The 26,674-nt window shown below is 29.4% G+C and overlaps 1 long non-coding RNA gene across 26 annotated transcripts in view; it reads left to right on the top strand.

Annotated features, from left to right (window-relative positions):
- Nucleotides 1–13,288, top strand: part of LOC122272739 (uncharacterized) — a 65,467-nt gene extending 52,179 nt beyond the window's left edge. For 21 of the 26 annotated variants that reach the window (XR_015431743.1, XR_015431736.1, XR_015431735.1 and 18 more), the window contains 4 exons: nucleotides 2,618–2,696; nucleotides 2,778–2,828; nucleotides 5,813–5,961; nucleotides 12,988–13,288. This is a non-coding gene — a long non-coding RNA (uncharacterized LOC122272739). The remainder of the gene's footprint in view (nucleotides 1–2,617; nucleotides 2,697–2,777; nucleotides 2,829–5,812; nucleotides 5,962–12,987) is intronic. The other 5 variants (XR_015431739.1, XR_015431759.1, XR_015431756.1 and 2 more) reach the window with 2 other exon arrangements.
- The last annotated feature ends 13,386 nt before the right edge of the window (nucleotides 13,289–26,674 follow it).

Consider the following 26,674-nt stretch of genomic DNA (forward strand, 5'->3'; position numbering starts at 1 on the left):
TTTTAAATGAAATCTTTAGCAATGTACTGAGTGTCTGTTGCTACTATTGCCAACTGGCAGGGGGGTTAAATTACAGAGTATGTAATATAATTTGAATCAAGATAACTGATTTTCTGTTATAATCAGGCATCTCCTGTTGTAAATGTTTTTATTAGCCTCAATGTGAAAATAAATAAAATCCTTTTTTTTTCCTTCATTTAAAAAAGTAATCAGATTTAGTTTGTTAATATATACACACTACCCTAAAATAATGGTAGAGACACTTTCTGTTTTTGACATTTTTTAAAATTTCTCAATAAATGCTTAGAAAACTATTTATTAACTTTAGAGATGTTTAATTTGTGTGATTTTTCTTACTTAGCAATGAAGGTTAATGCTTTCAGAGATTTGAGGGACTGACAATAAATTACAAAAGAAAACAAGTATTTTTAAACATCCTATGACAGATAATCAAGAACTAAACTTGTATCAATTACTTTGATTGGTATTTTACTTTGAAATAGCAACACAAAATTTCCTAAACTTAGCCTAAATATTTCTGGAAATATGGACAATTTTGTAAAAAATGTATCTTTTTGTTTTACGTTATTAACTTTAAGATTATTCTATAAAATTAAGCAAATTTTTTGGAACATTTTAAAATTTATTACAAAATTATAGTTTTAAAATTTGAAATAAATTTGACAAAAACTGCATAAAATATGAGTTTATAAAGTAATTTTTTTATACTATAATTTTGTAAGGAATTGTATTTAGCTACTAATGAAAAGAGTATTTCAATATCTTAAAAATTTAAAATGTTTCAACCAATTTTCTAAGTAATTTTTGTACTTTTTTAAAAAAATTACAAAACCATTAGGAGTTTTCACAAATTTCATTTTGAAGCCGCAGCTGTTTTTGCCGGTGACATTTTTAATAAATCTTGTTTCATAATACAAAATGAAACTTGTAGAAAAACCCTTATCGTTTTGAGCTTACTTTTAAAGAGTACAAAAACTACTTAGAAAATTGCCTGAAATTTTTAAAATTTTTAAGATACTCAAATCAGAATATTTTCATTAGTTGCCAAATACAATTCACTACAAAATTCTGAAATTTTTGTTAAAAAATTTTCTCTGCATGCGCAGTATTAAAGAACTACTTTAAATACTCATATCTTAAGCAGTTTTTATGGAAGTTTTTTAAGATATTAAATCAATAGTTTTGTAAATAATCTGAAATATCTCTAAAAATTTTGTTTACTTGTGTAGAATATTTTTAAAGTTATAGCAAAAAAACATGGGACAAGGAAAAAAGTTTTTTATAATCTCCATAAATATTTAGCATAATATAAATAATGATAACCAAAATAATCAATACAAATTAAAAGCTTCTTAACTGATTTCCTGGCATAGGGTGATCAAAAATACTAATTTTCTTTTTGTAATTTATTGTTGGTGTCTCAAACTTCTGAAAGCTCTAAATTTTATTGCTAAGTATAAAAAATTTAATGAACTAAAAAACCCTGAAGTTACTAAATAATGCTCTAAGTATTTCTCGAGAAATTTTAAAAAAATGCCAAAAATTGAAAGTGAAAAAACTAAAAACTCTTCCATTACTGTAGGATTGTTTATATATATTTGTTTCAAAGTCATGACACAATGAATGATTATATGGTGTCTTTGGCATCTAGAGGTCTGATGTTCAATTTATTCTCTGTGAATAATAGGAGGTGTAGAGGACTGCACAAACCTCAGTTTTATGAAAGTTTTACTATGAAGATTCTTTGCCCAAATTAATATTATGTAATTTTACATCTGCTTTAATTTTTTTGTTTTTTATTAATTTATTTATTATTTTTTTTTTTTTTACCTTCCAGCAAAGGCGATTGCAAAAATCTCTGTAACATGCTTATAGAGGTGAAACTTTATTTTGATAGATACCCCCCTTTTTGTTTTCCTTCCAGGAATGAAAAATTATAAACCCAAAGGCTGTCCCTCTTAATAAAAAATATCTGAACTTCACTGTACTTATGTGAGTGGTTGAAGGTTAATTGTCGTTTTGTAATATGAATTTTGTTATTTTTGTTTTCATAATATTACAATCAATGCTTCCTTGCTTGAAAATATTCATTAAATTCTATGAAAAAAGTTTTTTTTTTCTTCAAAAAAAAATTATTGTTTTATTTTTTCTACTACTAAAACAGATACTTTGTCATACTGCCTCAATTCAAAAGGAACCAAAGATCATTTCAAAAGCTACTAAATCTTCAGGACATTATAGTTGGTATAAAATTTGTATGGGCATAAATAACATCATTTTTTTAATAAAGTTTCATTATGCTCAAAATCTTTTAAAATATTCTTACTATGTCTTGAAATTCTCAGAGAAAATATTTCTGGAGTTAATTTTCATTATAAGGAAGCATTGATCTTTCTGGAAAGCTTTAAATTTTTTAGACTTGTGAATTTTATGCTAGATTCCTAGATCCAGCTAAAATATTCAAAATTTTCATTTATTTGTTTTTAAAATGGGTATTTATGGTTATGAATTGTTGGTAACTTTTTAATTTGTATTTTATTAGACAACTTGGATTTTTTGCAGCTTATGAATTAAGTGTTTTATATATTCTTTTCAGGTTCTTCTCTTAGTATGAGACAGCTACAAGTTGACTTAGTTCCTTATCTTTCAAAATTCCAATTGAAAGATTTAAACTGGTATTAACGCTTTAATATTGTATTTGAAGAAAAAAAAATTATAGATAAAAAAAATTTCTTTAATTTCTTTTTTTAACTTAGGTAGCACTAACGAAAGAATTAGGAAATATGAAAATAAAAAAAGTTTTTTAGGTAATTAATTGTAATTTTATGTTCTAATTTTTTAATTTTAATCCTTGTAGTGATACAATCTACTAATTAAGCTATATTAAGTCAATTATTCTTTGAGACAATTAAATTCTCTTCAATTTGGTTTTTATTGTTATTTATTTTGTTTTAAAACATATCAATTATATTTTAACAAAAATGTAAAATATGTTTTGAAAAAATATGCATTACTAGTTATTTTTACGTCTAAAAATATTTAGACTTGTCTTAAAGGTGAACACATATGATTGCTATTACTTTGTACTTGCATATTTACTATCTTTCTTTTATTCTCTAATGTAGTGTATTTGCCTGTAAAATATTGTCTTTTTTGCGGAATTTTGTTTTTAGTTACTTTTTCTCGGTAACTAAACAGTACGGTAATATAATACGTGGTCCAATTTGAATACAGGGTGTTTATAAAGTCCCGGACCCATTTTGATGTTTAATAACTCATAAAATAATAAAGATAGATTAAAATTAATAACATAAATGGTTAGATAGACTCAAAAAGTTTCCACCCTTGTCAATGAACTTCCACGTGTGCCCCCTTCTTTTTTAGAGGTTTACAACAGATATGGTAGGAAGGATAGAAGATGGTGCCGATTTTCTGAAGTGCATAATGTTCTCCGACGAAGCATCCTTTCATGTTTCTGGCATTGTTAATTGCCATAATGTATGCATATGGGGATCTGAAAACCCCATGAGTACCATGAGACACAAAGGGACACCCCAAAGATTAATGTGTGGTGTGGACTAATGCACGACCGAGTCATTGGGCCTTTCTTTTTTACAGAAAAGACAGCCTCATTAGTCGTATACTTAGACATGTTGGAAAATTTCGTATTTCCACAACTAGAAGAGCTTCAGCCACATGTCTTTTTGCAACAAGATGGTGCACCACCTCATTGGGGTATCATCGTTCGTTGTTCTTTGAATGACCATTTTTCAGGAAGATGGATTGGGCGAGGAGATCCAATTCCTTGGCCACCCAGATCACCTGATATAACGCCGCTGGTTTTATGTTTACAGGAGAATCGTGTTGAACATTGATGACCTAAAAGCCAGAATTACAACCGCAATAGCTTCTGTGGATGCCGACATACTTGCCGCTAACCTGATGTGAAATTGACTATCAACTTAATATTCTCCGTGCGATGAAGGGGCACACATGGAAGTTCATTGACAAGGGTCATGAAACTTTTTGAGTCTATCTAACCATTTATGTTATTAATTTTAATCTATCTTTATTATTTTATGAATTATTAAACATTAAAATGGGTCCAGAACTTTATAAACACCTTGTATTATGGACAATATTGTTATACATAATATTGACTATGAATTTCTTCATTTTAAGGCTATTACATATATACATACATTGTAACCTATAGGGTGACATTGTGGGCCCCCTATTAGGCCTATAATTATTTCCTCTTGTAGGGTTCACTAGTTTCTGGTACTGACTTCGAATTTCTTCATTTTAACGCTTTTCAAAACATTATTATATATAAAATGTTATAAATTTATTTATAACATTCAGTTATGCTTTATTCTGTACCCATTATTTACAATACATACTCATTACATGACCCAGCCATACTGAAGCACCTTGCTTAGTTTTACTGTCCTTTACAGCTTGGGCAGCCCTGGACACACAATCTCACCATTCCATCAAACGATGGGTAGTGTATTGGTAATGGGGTCGAATCCCATTGTAACCATCTTTGAGATGATGTTATTTAATTTATGTTATCTATTCTTCAACTAAAGCTTATAAGCCATGACATGCAGCCAACAATAAATAACTTAATTTAACGGCAGTAATTGGAATGAAACATTATTTTAGGCCTAGTCAGATAACGTGAACAGTTATTGTTGCGTGAATGCGATGCATGCACTTGTTGCGTGAATGCGATGAGGTTAGTTTGACGCTAAGATGGAATTAACGAACCTGCCCTGTCTCACAGCGATGTCCTTAGAAAATACGTCACCGGAGTACTTACATACACCTGTGCTTAAAAGACTAGTGAGTCTTTGCCAAATTTCAAGAACAGATTGTACAAGCTACGGAAGTTGATCGAAATAGTATAAGAGATCAGGAGAGGCTTCCTTAAATCAAATATCTTCAGTGATCAAGGGGAAACGAACCAGCTACCAATTTTGTTGCATTTCAAATTTCACCCATCCCGGGCTCGTCTTAGAAAGGTTTAGGAATCCTCTATTGTAAGACATTTTTATGATTTAAAAAAGTTCTTAAATGTGGGATAGAATAAAGCACATTATATTGAGGTACCACAATATTTTTCCAGTGTTGGGATTTTGGACTTCCTAAACTTATTTTGGACACGACACGTGGATTTTACTGCCCTAAACTGACTAAAACTGTCTTAAAGTGTCCAAAACCTTGAACATTGGTAAAAGGTAATTTAGTTCTATATGCGTAACAATTGTAGGCATAATAATTGTATAGATTAATAAATATTTGATACTTTTTACACAATTTGCTTTAACTTGTTAAATTAGAATGATATAATAGGAAAAGATTTATAATTTGTGAATCTCCACAATTCAATGAACAACAAAAGTGAATACCTTTAAATATGACTAAATATGCTTTTAATACTGTTAAATAATGTTTTTGCATAAGGATAAATAATACAGTATTAAAAATAATACTAAACTTTTTTTAATAAAACAAAAACTTTGGCTTCATTTTTCCTGTGCAAAAAGTAACTTTATTTTCCACAACACTTATTTTTAATTGCGACATAATTTGAATAAAAGGATTTTTTTCGGGTTAAAAAAGTTTTGAGCAAGCAGATTTTAGACAGGACAGTTTAAACCGTGGTTTAATCCATTTTGTCCTAAACCTTGCCAACTCAGTATTTTTCTCTAACTTTAGTAATTTTATTCTATGACATGTTATACAGAGTTTTTTTTTTTTTTTTAAATGTTTATTATTTTAGAAAAGGAAGGACATGCTGAGGAAAAAGTAAAAGTTCCTCCCCGAGTGTTCACCTGTCATTTTCGAACCATAAATGTTACCCGTGATAATGATTACATCCAGATGGTTTTGAAAATCACCAGAGGGAAATCTATATTCCTCACTCATGAGGTAATATTATTATTATTATTATTTGCAGCATTGATACAATTTAATTAGCTCTTGTAATATCTCATTCATGCGTAAAAAGTGTTTTTCAAAGGAAAAAAAATACTCTAATACAGGGTTGGGTTCCCATGGTCCTTAAAAGTCCTTAAAAACTGCTTAATTTTTATTTTAGAAGATAAGGTCCCTTAAAAGTACTTACAGGGTATCCGCGCACCTGGAAAGTCTGAATTTCGGTATTTAACAAAATATGTCATGATTTTAACTATTTTTTTTATAAAAAAAATCATGGATTTAGGTCGCCGAAAAATTTTATTTTTAAATGGAATCCCCCCCCCCAATTTCATGGTGTTCCGAATATCTGAATTTGTGACAAAATCCCCAGAGTCATATTTTATTAAAATGTAAAAAGTTTTTATCATGTTCTTCAAATATTATGGTGTTCTTTCAAAAAATGAAAGGAAAAACATAATTTCTGGAGCGAAGTATCTTTTAAACTTCTGTGATTTCAGAATTATTATAATTTTTTATTTTATTAATTTAAAATTCTAGTTGGAGCAAGCCAGTCATTGGCATTTTTTTTAAAATTCCGAAATGAAAACAGAAAAATCAGGAGTATTTCTTTCCTTTATGATGAGCGAGAAAAGTATCTTTAGAATATAATTCTGCAAAAGAAAAAAAATTTGCTCAGCTATTATTTTTTCAGCTATTTTATTGCTTCAACTCTTTCTTTGCTCCATTTTTTTTAAAATTTGAAATCAATAAATATGAAGATGCAGAATATAACAGTTTTGGTTATACCTATCATTTTAATTAATGTTATTATAATACTTTTTAAATTTATTATTCTGTTTTTGTCGGAGAAAATAGTAGCTTCATTAAGTCATGAAAAGTTCTTGGAATTAGTCATGAAAAGTCATGAATTTGAAAATCTAAAGTATAGCAGATACCCTGTACTTAATTTTGGTACAAGGTTTTTAAAAGTCCTTAATTTTTCTGCATCACTATTACTTGATAGGAACAATTTTTTCAGTCTTACAAAAATATTTTTTTTTTTTTTAAAAAAAAGTCATTCTTTTATCACCTAGAATGAGACCATGCATTGAGGGTAGAACATTTTAGGAAGACAAACTTTTTGTCATAGCTTAATATTTAGCATGATTGGCCCACAACTGAATATGTGATGCGTGCCCAACAGCGAAATATAGAAACTTGTGTTAATAATTATTTCAATGTTTTTCTCAAATTTCTTTATTTGCCCTTTTTTTAAATGTTCTTTTTTTAAATGAAAAAAATTGGGAATCTTGATTTCTGCCCTTAATTTTACAATTCAATTTCAATAAAATGATTAAGAATGGAATATGGTTTAGTTTCACAGATGTTGTTAACATTTAACAATCTGAAAATATTTTTTTAAGAAAACACAACTCGGGTTTGCAGAAATTACCTGATCCTACTTTGGCGAACCCTGTTAATTAATTCAATTATATCTGTACATGCGTTATAATAAAATTGTTTTTTATTTGTTGATGTTTTTAAGAACTGTCACTGGTGGTATATGCGATGATAAACAATCATACTATTTTAAAGTCTTTAATTTTTCGAAAAAGTCCTTAATTTTTTCAAAAAAAAATTTGCTACTCATTTATCTGAAGACTACTCTCTGCAACAAATTGCTATCAATTATACTTCTTATTTTTTATTATTTGATTGAGTATTTGCTGAAAAAGTTTTTTAATTATTGGCTATTGTGAGTTTATTTCTCATACTTTTATTACGAAATAATATCATCATAAAACTAACAGTTTCTGCCAACTCTTCTAGTATTAGTCTTCTTAGAAAATTTCAAACCAGAAGTATCGCGCTGCTAGTAGTTGCTGCTATTTTTCGTAGTTTGTGTTGTAGTGTGCTACTTTGTTACAAAAGTAGTGTAGTGAATAGTGCGATAAAATAAAGTAATAGTTTCTTGGCAACTTCTTTTAACATTACTTTAGAAAAGAAACCCGGTTCTAACGTAACTAATTTTTTCGTCCAATCAATGAAAATGACCCTGTAGCTGAGCTTTAACAGAAATTAAGTGCTTGAAAATCTTGTTAAAGTATTTAAGCTACCCATTATAAAAAATGGATAATTAATGTCACACTTTCACATACAAATACTCACTCATGAAATATTGATGCAACATGGATAGGAAAAAATCCAGTAGATTTTATGAAACAATAGAAATTTTATGATAATTGTTGCAAAGTATATTTTACATTTAGAAAATTTTAGGGATTTTTATAGTCATCAAAATAGAAAAACTGCAATATTTTTTAGTTATGACTAACATTAAATGAACTTGATTCTCTAAAATTAGAACTCCTCTAGCCATTCGTCTGGACTGGTGGCAGTGACTATGGTAATGAGGTGTATAACTATTTCAAGTAGGGTTGTGGGTTATTTGCGTAGACAAACTATATTATGTTTACTTGTATTTTTGAACAGTAATAACCATTTAATTCATCAAGGACGGTTGACTGATTTTTATAAATGAGGCTCGCTTCATTATGGATTAGTAACACTTATTTAAATATTCAAGCAAGCAATAGGCTGCACAAAAATTTTATTTCAGTAAGGAATTTTTAAGAAAATTTACTCAATTTTAGGGAATTTTCTAAAATGGACAAAATCCAGTATAGTATGCAGCTATGTTGATGTTATTTCAAAGGAAAGGAACTCATTTTCGGTGTACCTAGTTTCTGAGAGGAAATAAAAGAGCATTAAACAACTAAAAAATTTGGAATTATTTGATAATTTTGCATTTCTTAAAATAAATATCCACTGTCGAAAAAGACAAAAGCTTGAGGGTTAAATGAACGAAAAAATTTTAGGATTAGCAAACTGGCTCATGTATACAGCAATAAATATTTTTTAATTATTACTCCCTTACATTTAATGTAAGTTCGTCTCCTTAAAGCAATGAAATACAATTCAAAAGTAGTTGGTAGTCACTACATTTAAAAAAAAAAGTAGTTATAGTAAACTAATAAATTAATGTAGTTTTTCTGACCACTGGTGTGGATAATTTTTATGAATAAGTCAACCTAGCATTTAAATTTCAATGTCAATTAAATACTGAGTATTGTAGTTTAAACTATCTGTTTCAATGCTGTACAGAGATAAATTGTTAATTATAAATTATTTTTTGTAATATATTGAGCTAATTATAATAGATTTAGTTACTGAATAAATTAAGAAAACTGTCTTAAGATGCATAATAACTCCTTTTAGAAATTTTGTTTAATAACTTGGTATACATCAATGATTTTTGGGTCATTCACTACAAATAAGCTATTTTGCTATTTTCAGGTAGTGATAGCTAAAAAAAAATTGTGTCTAAAATTTCTAATTTTTTTGTAGTAAGATATGACAGAAGGTTCAAAAACAATAAAAAAACATGGCTGTCACTCTTTAATATTTAAAAAATATTATTTTTAAAGTGTAGGAATGATAATTTTTGTTTATGATAAGTTATAAAAAATAATTTTAATGAATGTATTTAATTATATGACAATCCTTTGCTTTAAAAAGTATTAAAAAAGAACAAAAATATCTTTCTTAACTAGTCATTAGAAACATAAAATCAATCCCTCACAAGTGTTATTTTTTTCTTTGTAAAGGAATGATAATAGTTAGGGAGTGAGAAAATAGTGTTGTTTATACCCACAAATCGAATGAAATAGCAGTGTCTATTCTTAAACCATCCCATTAAAGGACATTAAAACTTTCTTAAATACATTTTTAGAAAATAAATTACCTTCATAAATTTAAATGAAGGAATAAAAATGTTATCTTAACATCTGTCCAATTTGCTCATTCAGTTTCTTTTTACATACTGTAGCCCAATTTAAATGAAATTTCTTTTGCAGTTTTCTCAGAAACATTTCAAATCACTATGAGTGTAGGAATCATGAGTTTTGAACTATTTTGCCAAATAAAAATCCATTTTTTCTTCTTCTTCGTCAGCGCAACAGCCCCTTGCGAGCCTTGGCTACCTCACAGCTGACAAATGCCAGCGCCTCCTATCCAGAGCAACTCCCTTCCAATTTCTTATCTTTAGGGTTTTCAAATTATTTTCGATGTCCTTGAGCCATCTAGTAGGGGGTCTGTCTCTGAGGCGTGATCCCTCAGGATTCTCAAAGTGACATTTCTCATGGCTCTATTTTCAGAACTTCTCTATTGATAGCCCAACCATCTCAGCCTATTAATACAGATTATTTGTGAAATTTGGGGCTGCTCTTAGAGTCGGTAGAGCTCGAAGTTATTGCCCTTTCTTGAATTGCGCCAAAGATGGCTCTCAGGACTTTTCTTTCAAAGGTATCTAGTGTCTGCTGTATATCTGAGTTTAGGGTCCAAGTTTCGCTTCCATAAAGTAGCACAAGAAGTATGAGTGTCTTATAGAGTTTTAACTTTGTTTTTCGGCTGAGAAGATTATATCTTAGCTGTCCTCGATCCAAAGAAGCGCTTATTAGCCATTTTGATTCTATTGTCGATTTCTGATTTAAGTATGTTTGGATCGTTAACATCAGTGCCAAGGTATTTGAATTCGTTAACCCTTTCAAAGGTATAACCATTAATATATAAAGGGCACTGTAATTTACAGTTAAGGACGAAAATTCCACAAATTTTGTCTTATCTTCGTTAATAGAAAGGCCCATATTTGTGGCAGCAGCTACGAGAGCTCGGAAAGCCTCTTTGACATCCCTTTTTGACCTTCCAGAAAATCCTTCTGAAAATTCATTGACGGACCAAAAAATTTACATAATGCATAGGTAGAATGCTACAAGCGTTGATTTTAAGGATAAAAATCGAAAAGAAAAGTATATGTATTTGTAAGATGCTAAGAGTTGCATGCGAGGAAATGAGATTTTATAGATTTCAAAATTGATGAAAAATATTAAATTCAAGTAATACTTCCATAGCTGTCAACTCTACTGGATTTTGCCAGTTCCTCCTTGTCTACTGGTACAATAAGAATTTTTCTGATATTTGTACATTTTTGAAAATTTCCTAAAATTGAGAAGGTATTCGAAAAAAAATCCCTGGTGAAATAAATTTTTTACTCAGTTTATTGCTTGCTTGACTATTTAAATAAGTATTACTAATACATAATGAAGCAAGCCTCACTTTTAGAAATCAGTTTAAAGCTTTTCTTTGTTCTGAAATTTTCAGATTATTTTTATACAGAACTCCCTTTTTAAATTACAAAATATTTTAATCATCAATAATGTCTACTACTATTTAAAATTATATGTTACCATAATGAAAAAACATTTCAAATTCATCTATTGTCAACCATTTATAGTTATATTGTCAACCAATATTGCAGACCATTTATAGTTTTTAGGGTAATCAAATTTTTGTATTTTGATGACGATAAAGATCCCTAAAATTCCCTATATGTAAAATATTTTGTATACTATGCAACAGTTATGAAATTTATATTATTCCGTAAAATCAACTGGATTGTTTTCCTATCCATGTTGGCAGCTATGTACTTCAGACTTAGGGGATAATCTAAAAAGGACAATTTTCAAACAATATGAAACTACATTCATTTATCTATAGTTAAAACTGAAGTACGTCATTTTAGTCTATTTGTGTGCAGAGAATTACGCTTTTCTCAAAAATGCTATACTACTACATTACATAACATGATTCTTGTACACAAGTTAATTTTTTATGTAGGGATATTAAAGACGAAGCCACTCAATATGTTGTTTCTTCATTTTTCTAACTATATTTTGGGACTCAAATGCTGATAAATCATTAGTTGTTCTGTTAGATCTAATGTAACATTATTTAAAATTCATTTTAATTTCAAAAATTAAATTTCACCAGTGAATTCAACTAAAGAAAAGACAATAAACCAACAGAAAATGTTTTTTTTTTTAAATGTGTATTTTTTGTGAACTTTTTTTTTTTCATTTCCTATTATTAGAGTTCACACTCTCCTCTTGTTCAAATTTTCAATTGTTAATAAAATATGTTTTATTCATCCACTCAAATTCAAATACATTTTTTAAAACTTATATTGGATGACACTCGATGTTAATATAATATATATATATATATATATATATATATATATATATATATATATATATATATATATATATATATATATATATATATATGTATATATATATACAAGTATATATATATACAAGTATATATATATATATATATATATATATATATATATATATATATATATATATATATATATATATATATATATATATATATTGTTTTATAGTAGTTGACTGCAAAATCCTGAGGTTTGGTGTCTCTAATCTTAAACATAAATGGCCTTTTAAATTCTTTTTCCTTAAATTTACAAAAATATTTGTTCTGATTTTTCAGATTAGCATTTGATTCTTAAATACTTTTTTTTTTTTTAAGTAAATGATGTTTTGAAATTTTTATCTTCAATAAAAATTTAGAATGATGTTATATAACACAATAGCCTTTACCTCTGCTTTAAAATTTCATTTAAAGAATAATTATTTTTCTCTTTTAAATATTTTTTCATTATTTCTTACACCTAAGCATGTTTTGTATAATATTATTAAACAAAAAAATTTTGATTTAATTTTCTTCATTATTGAATTCCTTTTTTCTGATTTATAATTTTGTAGTATATTTTTTCTCTATACCTTGTTAAAAGATTTGAAAGTTTAATGTAGGGAATACGTTTAAAATTCTAAAAAATTTGGAGAAACTTTTTGCTGTCAACCTCAAAATCTAAATAATTTTTTTTCTCTATTACATTTTTTTATCTGCACCCTATTTAGAGAGTTAATATTTTTATACTGAGAATTAATGTAGAATTTTAGTCAAAAAATTTCTTTTACAGTTAACTTCAAAGTCTTAAGTTAATTTCTTTTGAAAACTTCATTTCGATAAAATATGTAGTAATTGAATTTAAATTTTTTTTAAATATTTTACTTGTTTAAGAATATGATTTTATTTTTTAATATTGATTAGAGTGTGCAAGCAACGAAAGCAATGATAAAGATGCGATTGCACATTCAACTCCCCCTGGTGTTGGAGACGGAGGCGATGCTTCTACCGCAAATGTGGCTTTCTCCCACCTGCCAAAAAGCCATTCAAAGTGCATTGAATTCTGGATTCTTTGAGGACTGTTGATGATATTTCGATGTTCCTCGTTTCATCCTATAATCAGTAAAAGTATATTTTAAATAAACATTATTTTATTATCAGAAATGTAAATAATAATGCTTTTATCAATATGTTCTATTGTGTAAATAAACTATATCTCAATGTAGACTCTGTCTCTCTTATTTATAATTAGTTGTGTGTAAGTTTTCTGGCAAATAAATTCAGTGTTACCACAGGGCAACTAAAGTGCCGTTGAATTCAAGGTTGCAAAAAAACCACCTACCCGGTTAAGCCCGGGTGGCTTTTACTGGGTAAAACCCACCCTAAAGAGGGTTTTGATTAGTAAGAATATAAATAAAAAAATATCTTGTGTCAAAATAAGTTTCAAATGTGTGATGTATGTGAGTGCATATAACATTTTGAGATGTCAGAAGAAACTTCTTTCAGACTTTTGCATCAATTTATTTGTATTAATTACTTATATGTGAAGTCAATTCATAAAATTAAACTTAATTATTACTAGTAAAATAAGCTTTTTTGAAATAAGATACTTACTTATCCTTGCCTTCTCTTTTGAAAAAAACCCCAATAAAACATGAAAAGCCCAATAAAACCCACCTGGGTATTTTGCAACCCTGGTTGAATTGCATGCCAACTGAAACCAGTATTGAATTTTCAATGTTTCAGCTATATCCTTGTATTTGGTATCATTTTAAAGAAAATTTGTTGTAATTTATAAATTCAAAAGTTGTTTTTTGGAGTTGTGCATGATTATAGTAAAATTTATCATAAATAGAGAGCATTCATGATTTTGATTTATTGTACCAAATAAAAACTCTATTTTAAAGAAGAATAAGTTATTAAAAATATTACAATTTTACAAATAGTTTGATTTATATTGTAAAATAAACTGTTCCTGAGTCTAATTATGCAGTGATTACCGTCAAAAAAAATTTTTTTTCTTATTATTCTTTTAAGTTTATTTTATTCATTACACAAAAAACTTTTTTAACTTAATATTTGGTTTTTACAATAAAGTCTATTAATACAATCATGTTATGTTATATGTTTGAAATTTTTTTTTTAAAGTTTCTCATGTAACAGAGAGGGCAAAACTCAATTACACAAAATTGATAGGTTGATAATTCAAAAGGAACTCTAGGAATGTAAACAAGTGCCAATGCATCTTGATTCAACTAGTTTAAACCAGTTTCTCCATTATAAGAGCACACTTTTTATACAACGCTGTGCCGTTTTTATTTCATAGTGTGTTTAGTTTATAGTTAAAAGTTTTTTTAAGTGAGTAATTAATATGGGGAAAACAGCAGCTGAAAGAATGAGAGAATATAGAATGTTCCAAGTAAAAAAGATATTTGTATGAAGAAAGCTAAAGAATATAAAACGAAAATTTAAGAGAAAATTTAAATTTAAAAAAATAAAAAGGCACTGATACAAGCAGAAGAAATTCAGGAAGGATATTCTCTTTATAATATTTCATAGGCATTGAAGAAAGCTATTATAAAAACAAACCGTGTATTACCTGTATCTCCAAGAAAACATTGTACTGTTCTATGCATACTCTGTAACCTTACTACCAAAACAAAAGAAATAGCCTAGTAACAAAGTTTCTGATGAAACAAAAATAAATTTTTATTCATCTGATGAACTTTCTTGCCAGACTTCTGGTAGAGCTGAGTGCATGATTATCAACGAAAATGGACAGAAAGTCCGCAAAGCCAAATGTGCACCTTGATGGAAGCATATCAAGTATCAAGGCAGATGCACCAAACTTAAAAATTGACGAAGTTTTGCTGTACTATGACCTATCCATATTTTATGCATAGGTAAACACCATATAAAATGCGTATGCGCTATTCACGAAAATGTGAATTTTCTATTAAAATCACAATTGTTTGCCTAACACTTGCATAAAATTACTAAATATAACGACTTGCAACAATCGCTCAATTGACTTTTTATTTTATAACCGTCGTTGAACAGCAGATCCAAATTTGAGTTAACGGTTCCCAATGTTTAGCTTCATAGCCTTGAAATTTTGAATCTATTCCAAAATACAAGGATACTCCTCGATCAGTACCCACAGAAGTATTGATTTGTTTTGGGAACTTGGAGGACTTTGGGACCCGACATATTTAATGTACACCAGTCACCATTTAAAACACTGGGATTCTTTTGATGTTGCTGTAGATAGTTTTGCAAGTGTAAAATTGTAAGGAAAAAATTGAGTAATTAATTTTGTTGTCCAAATAACTGAAATTGAGAAAGAAACAAAGAATGCACTTTTTGTTTTTTTAAACAGGGATGGTAAAATAAAAACTTTCAAATATAACTACAAAGAAGTAGCATGGGTTTCAATTATAGCAGTGCTGCCAACTTCAACTTTAAATAACATAAGAGTATGATGATTTATTTTACCTTGAAATGTGATAATTAAAGAGAAAAAAAATTTACAGATAGTGTTTAGGATAGTCCAAATCACAGAATTAAGCATCAATGGCAGTGCATGTTAAAAATGTGGTATTTTATTTGTCCCCTCTGTTACAACTACATATAATTAACGAACAATTTAATTATGAGGCTATTTTATGCCTATTAATTAAACACTGCACCTTAAAGTAGCATATTCTAGAAGAGTTTTTGTTTTCAAAAATATTTAATACATTTTTTAGAATAAAATGCTTGTGTGATTTACCCTCTGTTACAATTTGAATTCAACTGCAACTATTTTCAGCATGAGGCGAGTATGGCAACTTTTTTGCATTAAAAGACTAAAAAAGAAACTGTTATCAGGAAAAGTAGACTATTGGAAGACTTTTCCATACTCCTGGCGATGTTTGTTTTTTTTTAGCATAAATTGAATTTAAAACACCAGTCACCATTTAAAACACTGGGATTCTTTTGATGTTGCTGTAAATAGTTTTGCAACTGCAAAATAGTAATGAAAAAATTGAGTAATTAATTCTGTTGCCCAAATAACTGAAATTGAGAAAGAAACAAAGAATGCTTCTAGCTATTCTATTGTTATATACAGAACACTTTATTTACGTTAAAATATCGAAAAAAATATTATAAAATAATTTGAAAGTCAACCATCGCAGGGTTTCGTACCCAGAACCTCCGGGACTACATATCTAACTTGCCCACAGCGCCACCAACTGTGCGACGCTTCACGTGTCAGTCCAGCGAATATTTAGATGAAAAACACCACCTCCGGTTTAGTCAACAAACTTATTTTGGCCCTTTGTCGGCCTACTAAACAGTCTATAAAAATTTCCATTGGTACAATAGCTTGTTGCATTAAACTCTAATTTCAATCCGAGTTTGAAATTTATAGGTTAATATTATAGGGAGTTACGGGATGTGATGTGTGCGTGCCTCCTGATATGAATTTTGTCCCTTTTTCAGCCATTATTCGCGCTTTAACAAAGAAAAATAATTCTTTTCATATATAGAACACTTTATTCACTTAAAAATATTGAAAAAGAAGTTAAAAAAATAACATAAAATAAAATAAATAAAAATTATTCAAAATTTATTCGTTTATTAGCTATTATTCGATACTTCCCAAAAAAAAATAGTTATTTTTATATACAGAACACTTGATGCGCGTTATAATATCGAAAAGTATTTTTAAAAAATCAATATAATGTAAATAAAAAAAATTTAAAATCGACCATCACAGAGTTTCGAACCCAGGACCTCCGGGATTACACGTCAACCTTGTACACAGCGCTACCAACTGCGCCACTCTTCACATGCCAGCCTCACGAATATTTAGCTTAATACACCTACTTCCGGTTAGTCAACAAAACTTATTTTGGCCCTTTGAGGACCTACTAAATAGTCTATAAAAAATTCCATTGGTACAATAGCTAGTTGCATTAAACTCTAATTTCTGGCTGAGTTTGAAATTTATAGGATAATATTATAGGGAGTTAAGGGGTGTGATAAGTGCGTGCCTCCTGATACGACTTTTGTCCCTTCTTCAGTCATTATTCGCTCTTTAACAAAGAAAATTAATTCTTTTTACATATAGAACACTTTATTCACTTGAAAATATTGAAAAGGAAGTTTAAAAAATAACATAAAATGAAATAAATGAATAAATAAAAAATATCCAAAATTTATTCGTTTATTAGCTATTTTTCGCTATTTTCCAAAGAAAAAATAGTTATTTTTATACACAGAACACTTGATTCGCGTTATAATACCGAAAAGTATTTTTAAAAAAATAATATGAAATAAATAAAAAAATTTAAAATCGACCATCACAGAGTTTCGAACCCCGGACCTCCGTGATTACACATCAGCCTTGTACACAGCGCTACCAACTGCGCCACTCTTCACATGCCAGCCTCACGAATATTTAGCTTAATACACCTACTTCCGGTTAGTCAACAAAACTTATTTTGGCCCTTTGAGGGCCTACTAAATAGTCTATAAAAAATTCCATTGGTACAATAGCTAGTTGCATTAAACTCTAATTTCTGGCTGAGTTTGAAATTTATAGGTTAATATTATAGGGAGTTAAGGGGTGTGATGAGTGCGTGCCTCCTGATATGACTTTTGTCCCTTCTTCAGTCATTATTCGCTCTTTAACAAAGAAAAATAATTCTTTTCACATATAGAACACTTTATTCACTTGAAAATATTGAAAAAGAAGTTTAAAAAATAACATAAAATGAAATAAATGAATAAATAAAAAATATCCAAAATTTATTCGTTTATTAGCTATTTTTCGCTATTTTCCAAAGAAAAAATAGTTATTTTTATATACAGAACACTTGATTCGCGTTATAATACCGAAAAGTATTTTTAAAAAATAATATAAAATAAATAAAAAAAATTTAAAATCGACCATCACAGAGTTTCGAACCCCGGACCTAAGTGATTACACATCAGCCTTGTACACAGCGCTACCAACTGCGCCACTCTTCACATGCCAGCCTAACGAATATTTAGCTAAATACACCTACTCCCGGTCAGTCAACAAAACTTATTTTGGCCCTTTGTGGGCCTATTAAATAGTCTATAAAAAATCCCATTGGTACAATAGCTTGTTGCATTAAACTCTAATTACAGGCCGAGTTTGAAATTTATAGGTTAATATTATAGGGAGTTACGGGGTGTGATGTGTGCGTGCCTCCTGATATGAATTTTGTCTCTTTTTCAGTCATTATTCGCTCTTTAACAAAGAAAAATAATTCTTTTCACATATAGAACACTTTATTCACTTGAAAATATTGAAAAAGAAGTTTAAAAAATAACATAAAATGAAATAAATGAATAAATAAAAAATATCCAAAATTTATTCGTTTATTAGCTATTATTCGCTATTTCCCAAATAAAAAATAGTTATTTTTATATACAGAACACTTGATTCGCGTTATAATATCGAAAAGTATTTTTAAAAAATCAATATAATATAAATAAAAAAAATTTAAAATCGACCATCACAGGGTTTCGAACCCAGGACCTCTGGGACTACACATCAACCTTGACACAGCGCTGCCAACAGCGCCACGCTTCACATTCCCGCTTCGCGAATCTTTAGCCTAATACACCTACTCCCGGTTAGTCAACAAAACTTATTTTGATCCTTTGTGGGCCTTCTAAATAGTATATAAAAAATTCCATTGGTACAATAGTTAGTTGCATTAAACTCTAATTACAGGCCGAGTTTGAAATTTATAGGTTAATATTATAGGGAGTTACGGGGTGTGATGTGTGCGTGCCTCCTGATATGAATTTTGTCTCTTTTTCAGTCATTATTCGCTCTTTAACAAAGAAAAATAATTCTTTTCACATATAGAACACTTTATTCACTTAAAAATATTGAAAAAGAAGTTTAAAAAATAACATAAAATGAAATAAATGAATAAATAAAAAATATCCAAAATGTATTCGTTTATTAGCTATTTTTCGCGATTTTCCAAAGAAAAAATAGTTATTTTTATATACAGAACACTTGATTCGCGTTATAATACCGAAAAGTATTTTTAAAAAAATAATATAAAATAAATAAAAAAATTTAAAATCGACCATCACAGAGTTTCGAACCCCTGACCTCCGTGATTACACATCAGCCTTGTACAAAGCGCTACCAACTGCGCCACTCTTCACATGCCAGCCTCACGAATATTTAGCTAAATACACCTACTCCCGGTCAGTCAGCAAAACTTATTTTGGCCCTTTGTGGGCCTATTAAATAGTCTATAAAAAATCCCATTGGTACAATAGCTTGTTGCATTAAACTCTAATTACAGGCCGAGTTTGAAATTTATAGGTTAATATTATAGGGAGTTACGGGGTGTGATGTGTGCGTGCCTCCTGATATGAATTTTGTCTCTTTTTCAGCCATTATTCGCTCTTTAACAAAGAAAAATAATTCTTTTCACATATAGAACACTTTATTCACTTAAAAATATTGAAAAAGAAGTTTAAAAAAATAACATAAAATAAAATAAATGAATAAATAAAAAATATCCAAAATTTATTCGTTTATTAGCTATTATTCGCTATTTCCCAAATAAAAAATAGTTATTTTTATATACAGAACACTTGATTCGCGTTATAATATCGAAAAGTATTTTTAAAAAATCAATATAATATAAATAAAAAAAATTTAAAATCGACCATCACAGGGTTTCGAACCCAGGACCTCTGGGACTACACATCAACCTTGACACAGCGCTGCCAACAGCGCCACGCTTCACATTCCCGCTTCGCGAATCTTTAGCCTAATACACCTACTCCCGGTTAGTCAACAAAACTTATTTTGATCCTTTGTGGGCCTTCTAAATAGTATATAAAAAATTCCATTGGTACAATAGTTAGTTGCATTAAACTCTAATTACAGGCCGAGTTTGAAATTTATAGGTTAATATTATAGGGAGTTACGGGGTGTGATGTGTGCGTGCCTCCTGATATGAATTTTGTCTCTTTTTCAGTCATTATTCGCTCTTTAACAAAGAAAAATAATTCTTTTCACATATAGAACACTTTATTCACTTAAAAATATTGAAAAAGAAGTTTAAAAAATAACATAAAATGAAATAAATGAATAAATAAAAAATATCCAAAATGTATTCGTTTATTAGCTATTTTTCGCGATTTTCCAAAGAAAAAATAGTTATTTTTATATACAGAACACTTGATTCGCGTTATAATACCGAAAAGTATTTTTAAAAAAATAATATAAAATAAATAAAAAAATTTAAAATCGACCATCACAGAGTTTCGAACCCCTGACCTCCGTGATTACACATCAGCCTTATACAAAGCGCTACCAACTGCGCCACTCTTCACATGCCAGCCTCACGAATATTTAGCTAAATACACCTACTCCCGGTCAGTCAGCAAAACTTATTTTGGCCCTTTGTGGGCCTATTAAATAGTCTATAAAAAATCCCATTGGTACAATAGCTTGTTGCATTAAACTCTAATTACAGGCCGAGTTTGAAATTTATAGGTTAATATTATAGGGAGTTACGGGGTGTGATGTGTGCGTGCCTCCTGATATGAATTTTGTCTCTTTTTCAGCCATTATTCGCTCTTTAACAAAGAAAAATAATTCTTTTCACATATAGAACACTTTATTCACTTAAAAATATTGAAAAAGAAGTTTAAAAAAATAACATAAAATAAAATAAATGAATAAATAAAAATTATCCAAAATTTATTCGTTTATTAGCTATTTTTCGCTATTTTCCAAAGAAAAAATAGTTATTTTTATATACAGAACACTTGATTCGCGTTATAATACCGAAAAGTATTTTTAAAAAAATAATATAAAATAAATAAAAAAATTTAAAATCGACAATCACAGAGTTTCGAACCCCGGACCTCCGGGTTTACACATCAACCTTGTACACAGCGCTACCAACTGCGCCACTCGTCATATGCCAGCCTCACGAATATTTAGCTAAATACACCTACTCCCGGTCAGTCAACAAAACTTATTTTGGCCCTTTGTGGGCCTACTAAATAGTCTATAAAAAATCCCATTGGTACAATAGCTTGTTGCATTAAACTCTAATTTCAGGCCGAGTTTGAAATTTATAGGTTAATATTATAGGGAGTTACGGGGTGTGATGTGTGCGTGCCTCCTGATATGAATTTTGTCTCTTTTTCAGCCAGTATTCGCTCTTTAACAAAGAAAAATAATTCTTTTCGCATATAGAACACTTTATTCACTTAAAAATATTGAAAAAGAAGTTAAAAAAATAACATAAAATTAAATATATGAATAAATAAAAATTATCCAAAATTTATTCGTTTATTAGCTATTTTTCGCTATTTTCCAAAGAAAAAATTGTTATTCTTATATACAGAACACTTGATTCGCGTTATAATATCGAAAAGTATTTTTTTAAAAAAATATATAAAATAAATAAAAAAAACTTGAAATCGACCATCACAGGGTTTCGAACCCAGGACCTCCTTGACTACACATCAACCTTGCACATGGCGCTACCAACCATGCCTCGCTTCACATGCCAACTTCGCGAATATTTAGCTAAATACACCTACTCCCGGTTAGTCAACAAAACTTATTTGGGCCCTTTGTAGGCCTACTAAATAGTCTATAAAAAATTTCATTGGGACAATTCTTTGTTACATTAAACTCTAATTTCAGGCCGAGTTTGAAATCTATAGGTTAATATTATAGGTAGTTACGGGGTGTGATGTGTGCGTGCCTCCTGATATGACTTTTGTCCCTTTTTCAGCCATTATTCGCTCTTTAACAAAGAAAAATAATTCTTTTCACATATAGAACACTTTATTCACTTAAAAATATTTTAAAAGAAGTTAGAAAAATAACATAAAATAAAATAAATGAATAAATAAAAATTATCCAAAATGGATTCGTTTATTAACTATTATTCGCTATTTCCCAAATAAAAAATAGTTATTTTTATATACAGAACACTTGATTCGCGTTATAATATCGAAAAGTATTTTTAAAAAATCAATATAATATAAATAAAAAAAATTTAAAATCGACCATCACAGGGTTTCGAACCCAGGACCTCTGGGACTACACATCAACCTTGCACACAGCGCTGCCAACAGCGCCACGCTTCACATTCCCGCTTCGCGAATCTTTAGCTTAATACACCTACTCCCGGTTAGTCAACAAAACTTATTTTGGTCCTTTGTGGGCCTTCTAAATAGTATATAAAAAATTCCATTGGTACAATAGTTAGTTGCATTAAACTCTAATTTCTGGCCGAGTTTGAAATTTATAGGTTAATATTATAGGGAGTTACGGGGTGTGATGTGTGCGTGCCTCCTGATATGAATTTTGCCTCTGTTTCAGCCATTATTCGCTCTTTAACAAAGAAAAATAATTCTTTTCACATATAGAACACTTTATTCACTTAAAAATATTGAAAAAGAAGTTAAAAAAAAATCACATAAAATAAAATAAATGAATAAATAAAAATTATCCAAAATTTATTCGTTTATTAGCTATTTTTCGCTATTTTCCAAAGAAAAAATTTTTATTCTTATATACAAAACACTTGATTCGCGTTATAATATCGAAAAGTATTTTTTAAAAAATAATATAAAATAAATAAAAAAATTTAAAATCGACCATCACAGAGTTTCGAACCCCGGACCTCCGTGATTACACATCAGCCTTGTACACAGCGCTACCAACTGCGCCATTCTTCACATGCCAGCCTCACGAATATTTAGCTAAATACACCTACTCCCGGTCAGTCAACAAAACTTATTTTGGCACTTTGTGGGCCTATTAAATAGTCTATAAAAAATCCCATTGGTACAATAGCTTGTTGCATTAAACTCTAATTACAGGCCGAGTTTGAAATTTATAGGTTAATATTATAGGGAGTTACGGGGTGTGATGTGTGCGTGCCTCCTGATATGAATTTTGTCTCTTTTTCAGCCATTATTCGCTCTTTAACAAAGAAAAATAATTCTTTTCACATATAGAACACTTTATTCACTTAAAAATATTGAAAAAGAAGTTTAAAAAAATAACATAAAATAAAATAAATGAATAAATAAAAATTATCCAAAATTTATTCGTTTATTAGCTATTTTTCGCTATTTTCCAAAGAAAAAATAGTTATTTTTATATACAGAACACTTGATTCGCGTTATAATACCGAAAAGTATTTTTAAAAAAATAATATAAAATAAATAAAAAAATTTAAAATCGACAATCACAGAGTTTCGAACCCCGGACCTCAGGGTTTACACATCAACCTTGTACACAGCGCTACCAACTGCGCCACTCGTCATATGCCAGCCTCACGAATATTTAGCTAAATACACCTACTCCCGGTCAGTCAACAAAACTTATTTTGGCCCTTTGTGGGCCTACTAAATAGTCTATAAAAAATCCCATTGGTACAATAGCTTGTTGCATTAAACTCTAATTTCAGGCCGAGTTTGAAATTTATAGGTTAATATTATAGGGAGTTACGGGGTGTGATGTGTGCGTGCCTCCTGATATGAATTTTGTCTCTTTTTCAGCCATTATTCGCTCTTTAACAAAGAAAAATAATTCTTTTCGCATATAGAACACTTTATTCACTTAAAAATATTGAAAAAGAAGTTAAAGAAATAACATAAAATTAAATATATGAATAAATAAAAATTATCCAAAATTTATTCGTTTATTAGCTATTTTTCGCTATTTTCCAAAGAAAAAATTGTTATTCTTATATACAGAACACTTGATTCGCGTTATAATATCGAAAAGTATTTTTAAAAAAAAATATATAAAATAAATAAAAAAAACTTGAAATCGACCATCACAGGGTTTCGAACCCAGGACCTCCTTGACTACACATCAACCTTGCACATGGCGCTACCAACCATGCCTCGCTTCACATGCCAACTGCGCGAATATTTAGCTAAATACACCTACTCCCGTTTAGTCAACAAAACTTATTTGGGCCCTTTGTGGGCCTACTAAATAGTCTATAAAAAATTTCATTGGGACAATTCTTTGTTACATTAAACTCTAATTTCAGGCCGAGTTTGAAATATATAGGTTAATATTATAGGTGGTTACGGGGTGTGATGTGTGCGTGCCTCCTGATATGACTTTTGTCCCTTTTTCAGCCATTATTCGCTCTTTAACAAAGAAAAATAATTCTTTTCACATATAGAACACTTTATTCACTTAAAAATATTTTAAAAGAAGTTAGAAAAATAACATAAAATAAAATAAATGAATAAATAAAAATTATCCAAAATGGATTCGTTTATTAACTATTATTCGCTATTTCCCAAATAAAAAATAGTTATTTTTATATACAGAACACTTGATTCGCGTTATAATATCGAAAAGTATTTTTAAAAAATCAATATAATATAAATAAAAAAAATTTAAAATCGACCATCACAGGGTTTCGAACCCAGGACCTCTGGGACTACACATCAACCTTGCACACAGCGCTGCCAACAGCGCCACGCTTCACATTCCCGCTTCGCGAATCTTTAGCTTAATACACCTACTCCCGGTTAGTCAACAAAACTTATTTTGGTCCTTTGTGGGCCTTCTAAATAGTATATAAAAAATTCCATTGGTACAATAGTTAGTTGCATTAAACTCTAATTTCTGGCCGAGTTTGAAATTTATAGGTTAATATTATAGGGAGTTACGGGGTGTGATGTGTGCGTGCCTCCTGATATGAATTTTGCCTCTGTTTCAGCCATTATTCGCTCTTTAACAAAGAAAAATAATTCTTTTCACATATAGAACACTTTATTCACTTAAAAATATTGAAAAAGAAGTTAAAAAAAAATCACATAAAATAAAATAAATGAATAAATAAAAATTATCCAAAATTTATTCGTTTATTAGCTATTTTTCGCTATTTTCCAAAGAAAAAATTTTTATTCTTATATACAGAACACTTGATTCGCGTTATAATATCGAAAAGTATTTTTTAAAAAATAATATAAAATAAATAAAAAAATTTAAAATCGACCATCACAGAGTTTCGAACCCCGGACCTCCGTGATTACACATCAGCCTTGTACACAGCGCTACCAACTGCGCCACTCTTCACATGCCAGCCTCACGAATATTTAGCTAAATACACCTACTCCCGGTCAGTCAACAAAACTTATTTTGGCCCTTTGTGGGCCTATTAAATAGTCTATAAAAAATCCCATTGGTACAATAGCTTGTTGCATTAAACTCTAATTACAGGCCGAGTTTGAAATTTATAGGTTAATATTATAGGGAGTTACGGGGTGTGATGTGTGCGTGCCTCCTGATATGAATTTTGTCTCTTTTTCAGCCATTATTCGCTCTTTAACAAAGAAAAATAATTCTTTTCACATATAGAACACTTTATTCACTTAAAAATATTGAAAAAGAAGTTTAAAAAAATAACATAAAATAAAATAAATGAATAAATAAAAATTATCCAAAATTTATTCGTTTATTAGCTATTTTTCGCTATTTTCCAAAGAAAAAATAGTTATTTTTATATACAGAACACTTGATTCGCGTTATAATACCGAAAAGTATTTTTAAAAAAATAATATAAAATAAATAAAAAAATTTAAAATCGACAATCACAGAGTTTCGAACCCCGGACCTCCGGGTTTACACATCAACCTTGTACACAGCGCTACCAACTGCGCCACTCGTCATATGCCAGCCTCACGAATATTTAGCTAAATACACCTACTCCCGGTCAGTCAACAAAACTTATTTTGGCCCTTTGTGGGCCTACTAAATAGTCTATAAAAAATCCCATTGGTACAATAGCTTGTTGCATTAAACTCTAATTTCAGGCCGAGTTTGAAATTTATAGGTTAATATTATAGGGAGTTACGGGGTGTGATGTGTGCGTGCCTCCTGATATGAATTTTGTCTCTTTTTCAGCCATTATTCGCTCTTTAACAAAGAAAAACAATTCTTTTCGCATATAGAACACTTTATTCACTTAAAAATATTGAAAAAGAAGTTAAAAAAATAACATAAAATTAAATATATGAATAAATAAAAATTATCCAAAATTTATTCGTTTATTAGCTATTTTTCGCTATTTTCCAAAGAAAAAATTGTTATTCTTATATACAGAACACTTGATTCGCGTTATAATATCGAAAAGTATTTTTAAAAAAAAATATATAAAATAAATAAAAAAAACTTGAAATCGTCCATCACAGGGTTTCGAACCCAGGACCTCCTTGACTACACATCAACCTTGCACATGGCGATACCAACCATGCCTCGCTTCACATGCCAACTGCGCGAATATTTAGCTAAATACACCTACTCCCGGTTAGTCAACAAAACTTATTTGGGCCCTTTGTGGGCCTACTAAATAGTCTATAAAAAATTTCATTGGGACAATTCTTTGTTACATTAAACTCTAATTTCAGGCCGAGTTTGAAATCTATAGGTTAATATTATAGGTGGTTACGGGGTGTGATGTGTGCGTGCCTCCTGATATGACTTTTGTCCCTTTTTCAGCCATTATTCGCTCTTTAACAAAGAAAAATAATTCTTTTCACATATAGAACACTT

The sequence above is a fragment of the Parasteatoda tepidariorum genome, chromosome 2 (genome assembly GCF_982258835.1).
Source record: "Parasteatoda tepidariorum strain Cologne lab strain chromosome 2, Ptep-v5.0, whole genome shotgun sequence".
Lineage (NCBI taxonomy): Eukaryota > Metazoa > Arthropoda > Arachnida > Araneae > Theridiidae > Parasteatoda > Parasteatoda tepidariorum.